Raw genomic sequence first — 6,000 nt, 5'->3', positions numbered from 1 at the left:
AGTGCAGCCATCAGAGGATGATGAATTCATCATACGAAAAGAAAATTAAATTTTTGCAATTTGCATAGAGAATCTTTCTCACTTTTTTTTCTTTTCTAAAAAAGACTGACCAGCTAAGCTTTCATTTTGACTAAAATGTCAGAATTCAGACCATTAAATATATCAAACAAAGCCAAAAAAATATATATTTCTTTTCATTTGTGTAATAAGAACGAATGCCATTATAAAGAAAGGATTTCTTATATGGATGGAGCGCAAAAAGTAATAAACATTAGTTTCAGAGATTTGTTATAAATTGTTAAATATTGTTAAAAAGAGTTGGCACTATATGTTTGCCAATAAGACTTGATTAAATGATTAGATCGAAGATGTTACTGATAATGTTAGAATATAATTAGGATTAATTAGTATTATTTAGTATATTTGAATATTTATTATAAGAGATTATATTTTATTATTATGATTTTTTTAATATTTATAAATATTTTTTTATATTGTATTATTTCAGACAACTTGAACAAGGAAATATTAGAATATAATTAGGATTAATTAGGATCAATTACTATTATGTAATATATTTAAATATTTATTATAAGAAATTACGTCTTTATTAGTATGATTCTCTTAATACTTATAAATACTTTTTCATATTGTATCATTCTAAATATTTTAAATAGATAACTTAATTACATTCAATAATATATTTTTTTAGTTAAATCTCTTATTTTTAAGAAATAAATTGGTTAGTACTTAATTAGTAGTCATTATTTGTTGGTAAGGAAGGGAATTATTAGAAAAAGGAGAAGAACAAGGAAAAGAAATAATTAAAGAATCCTTGTACTTGATTATAATACCATGGAACTTTAAAAATATTATTTTCTAATTGCCTATACAGGGTCATATAATAAACAATCATGTTACCTATATATTCTAAAAATCAGCATTAGTTAATGATTATATATATCATTTAATAAATTTTTTTACTATATTATTGTAAATAAATTTAATTGTTGGTCTATTATAAGTTTAATTATTTTGGTAGGTAATTATTTATTGTTTAGTAAACTTTATGGATTAATATGTATAAATACGTGTAAATATTTCGTGATTGATTTTGTGTGCGCATGTAATATTTTAGTATAATTAATATTATTTGATATTAATTATATAATATAAATTTATTTTCTTTATATTTGTCTAACATTCGAACTAATATTAGTCAAGTTTAATTTTTTATTAAAAATATTATTTTTTAACATTTTTATTATATATATATTATTAATTTATTTTAATTGTATATATTCTTTCTATTTTTTTTATATTTATCTATCAGTGTCACATTTTTGTTTATCTTCTTTGGAAATTAATTAGAATAGAAGTCACAAACTGCTCCATGGTAGTTTATAGTGATAGGGGTGTATATACTTACAAAATTTAAATGCATGTTTATGCTTGATTCTTGATTGATGACGGCTAATTTTTTAGTCCTGATGATTAAATATTAAGTGATTAATAGTGTTCTTTTTTTTTGCATCATACATTTGAATTGATACTAATCAAATTTCCACCTTTTCATATTAAGACTATTGCACCTGTGTTATTCTTTTTATGACTTTATCATTGTGATGGATTCATTTAAATATTTTCTAATAATATTTTTTATTTTATTGTTTCTTTAATAAGTACTCATAGTGGACTTAATAATTATTGACCAAACCCTATAATAATAACAAATAAAAAAATAAATAAAATTAAGAAATATTATATTGCTCTTGCACGGAATAATAATCCAAAGCCTTGTTGTAAAGCAAAGTTGAGGAAACCTAGGTTTATAAGTATAATAAATTAGAAAAGTTTTGAAATGTACCAAAAACACAGGTATTTAATATTTTAATAGTTGATTTTAATTAATATATATATATATATATATATATTATATTTTATAATTAAATTAATGGTTAAAATTATTAAAATATTAATTTATTTAGTACACTTGAATTTTTCTAATAAATTAAAGATACTAACAACTGATTATTTAATTATTTTTTTTATTTTAACACATAGCGTTTGGTAGAGTATTAAATTGATCTTTTGGGTGTAATTTTGTTTTAGTTCTTAAGGTTTAAAGTGTCCTATTTAAATTCAAAAAAGTTGTATTTAGCATCAATTTAGTGTCAAACTTAAATAATTAACGGAATGTCCTACATAATAACAGTACAAGAACAAAATCGATATTCTAGAGAATAAATACAAGCTCAGGCACAAAATTATCAATATATTTATTTATTATTTTTTTTATAATATAAATAAAATATTTTTTATAAAACTAAAGAGAATGATAAATATATAAATAAAATATTTTTTATAGAACTAAAGAGAATGATAAATAAATGTATTGATATATCAACGGTTGATTTTGTGCCTCTAGAGTTTGTACTTGTTCTTCCGATTATCGATTTTGTTCTTGTACTATTGTTATGTAGAACATTTTGTTAATTATTTAATTTTGACCCTCATCGTGGAACTAAATTGATGCTAAATAAAATATTTTTAGATTCAAATAAGACATTTTAGACCTTAAAAATCAAAACAAAATTACACCTAAACATGGAACCAATTTAATACTTTACCTTATATTATATATACATACACCTAGTAATTATTTTATATTTTCACACCACTTCTATGGTAGTGGACAACATAACATCAGAGACATCTGCTGGGAAGAAATCAATGCTGACACTTAGAATAATATAGACATAAATAATGATGTTGTGAAGATAGCATGTACCCTAATTTACTCAAAGTGTACTCTAAATATATTGATTCAAAAAAAATAAATAAAAATATTTAAACCTTTTTTATTCTTCTAATATATTCAATGCATAAAGACTTACATAATTTAATTAAATTTACAAAATTTATATTTTCACGTCAAATAATTTATTTTAATTTTAATATCATTAAAAATATCCTTAATTAAAATATTTGATAACAATAATATATATAATAAATGGCCAAAGGGTAATATATAATATATATATATATATATATATATATATATATATAATTAATAAGATCACAAAATTTTAACCAACAAAATATAATTCAAATAACATAATTTTTTTATAATTATTTAAAAATCACAGGTTGAAATCTCATTTATAACTTAAAAAAAAATCACATAATTCTGAATGTGCAGCATGGGATTGGGCATGCAAAGAAAATAGAAAAAGGTGTCCTTCTCAAATCCCAATCATGGCAAGACCCTCCTTACCTAGGACTATATCTATATATTAACCTATAGCTAGTACCCATGCATGTAGCAGACAAATTAAAGTTAGCTATGACAATTATTATTAAATGTTACACGAGAAAAAGGATTGCTATTGTGTTTCTTAATATACCCCAGCCGTGTTCTTTTAATATTTTGGATTAGCAATATAAATATGGAAAAAAATAAATTTAATTATACAATAATGGTCATATAAAAAAAACTATTCACTTATTAGCATTATATATATATATATATATATATATATATATATATATCTTTTTGTTAAAAATCTAAGCTGACAAATAAAGACGTAATATATAAAAATTCAATTAAAAAACTAATTTTTCAGTCAATATTGATTAACTTTTTAATTTATCTTAACTTTTAAATTTATCAAAAATTTTTAAAAAAATATATAATAAAAAATTGATTAATATTAACTAATTAAATTTGATTATATATATATAAACAATATATTGATGTGTATTTAACTAGTTTAATTCGAAAAATTATAAAGTGATTCAAATATGTGAGCGAAAGAAAACATAAAACTTGGTGAATAAATTCTACTGACCCACAAGCTAAGAACTCATCATTTGTTTATGATGGAATTAGTTGGAAGATTAATGTATGTTTGGGTATTGATATTCTTCTCTAAATTGGGTGATTTTATTTCCAAGCTGAACCATAAATGAAGTGAATCGAACAATATTGCTGGAGAAATGGAGAATCAATCGTCAATGCGCAACAACTCTTCAAATTTTAATTTCGTTTCACACTCATTTCTTGAAGAATGTTAACCCAATTAACAATGCAAGGTGGAGGGAGAACATCCATATCTTCACTAACAAACAAAAAATTTTCTTAGTGGAAGAACCATTTTGTTTATAAACTTTAGTTTTCAATTTAGACCCTATATATTACATAAATTAACTTGCTTTAAACTATATATCTTGCACTTTATCTTAAAATTAATATGCTTCTAAAACATGTGTAAAATTAAGATTATACGGCAGATCTTAACATTAATGAATTCGCTTAATCTTGATATTTCTTGTAAGCATAATTGAATGATCCACTCTGAATTTTAGATGTTACTGTATATTATTGGATTTTAGATTTTGAAGATTAGTGTAATAGAATAATAGTATAAAATTTTTGTAATTCAAGATTTTGAGGGTTAAGACATAATTACTAAATATTATTATAAGAAAAAGATTCATAAGTGATAATTGTATTATTCATCTAAAAAAAATCATAATTAATGGATAATATTATCTAACAAAATAATAAATTATTTTAAAATATAGAGAATTCATAGAAAAATAATGATAATATATTATTTAAAGTTCAATTTTGAATTGATTTGTATTTTTATTTATTTTGGAAATTAAAATATCAGGTCTTATTCAATGTAATTTGAATAATGAAAGAATTGAATTAATTATCCCTTATGAAGATGAAATAAAAGAAAGAGTTTTATGAAACTTTTTGAAAAATTGAAAGAATATTTGATTTGCAAGATATGATAAGTATGATTTGGAGACTAAGCATATGATTTTTTTTATTATAAATAGAATATTAGAAAGTACTAATAAGGGTATTTTCTACTCTCATAATTATAAATCCTATTATTTTCTTATTTCTTTGTAACTTGTTAAGATTTTATAGGTTGTTAAGATAGGTGGATCTTTTGAATTATACTTTTGAATTTTTGTTTTTCTTTTATTTTTTAATTTAATAGATTATGTAATCATTTAAGAATTGATTATGAATGTGAGTTTATGTGTTAAAATAAGTTAAACAAATATTTGTTATAAGTCAAAATACAGCCTGTCAAAAAAAGTTTGCTTAATGCTTATGTACGTAGTCTTATAAGAATTGTAGTTCTTTACCACTAATTAATTGAAATTGAAATTAAGTAATCGTTAATTTAATTAGAAGGATTGTTACACACTTGAGCCATCAAGTTAAAACTATAGTTAAGAGTAATTCGGTCATAATTATATTGTATTACATTAGAAAAAATAAGGGTGAACAATAATTATTTAAGAGTTTAAGACATTAGGTGAAATTAAATCATAACACCTACTCATGATCCATTATTTTTTATGTTTATAACTAATTAACTATCAAGTGTCACATTCAAGAAATTAGACAAAAACGTATGTTCTCTAGCATAATATTCATACATATATCTTTTCAATGTACACATTGTTGTTAATCTGTTCTCATATTATATATTAATTAAGGTGAAAACTCAGGTGGAGTCGACTTCATGTGAAGTTGATATCTGAGAGCCGTTAGATGACAGTTCTCAGGTATCAACTCAGTCAAATCATCTAACTGTTCTCAGGTATCAACTTCATATGAAGTCGACTCCATCTGAATCTTTACCATTAATTAATATTCTAACATCTATACGTATTGTGACATTCACATTGTGCATTATGTTTAATGGCATGATGAAATTGTGATCGATAACACATTATTATGTAATGTATTCCTTAGGTTATATTTTGATTGGGACTTAATTGGGACAGAAGAATTGAATTTGCCTTCAAGTTAAAATACATTATCATTCTAATAATAACCAACTGCTTTTGGATTTTTACTCTAGACAAGTATTTAATAATTTAACAAAACACAAAGTAGCAGCTGTTAAAGCCAATTTCTCTTAGTGTTGTCTAATCATGATCAAAATGCCCCTTTAATTTTTGTAT

Source organism: Arachis hypogaea, chromosome 5, assembly GCF_003086295.3.
Source record: "Arachis hypogaea cultivar Tifrunner chromosome 5, arahy.Tifrunner.gnm2.J5K5, whole genome shotgun sequence".
NCBI classification, from domain to species: domain Eukaryota; kingdom Viridiplantae; phylum Streptophyta; class Magnoliopsida; order Fabales; family Fabaceae; genus Arachis; species Arachis hypogaea.
The sequence above is the reverse complement of the archived record's forward strand: the minus strand, read 5'-3'. Positions refer to the sequence as shown.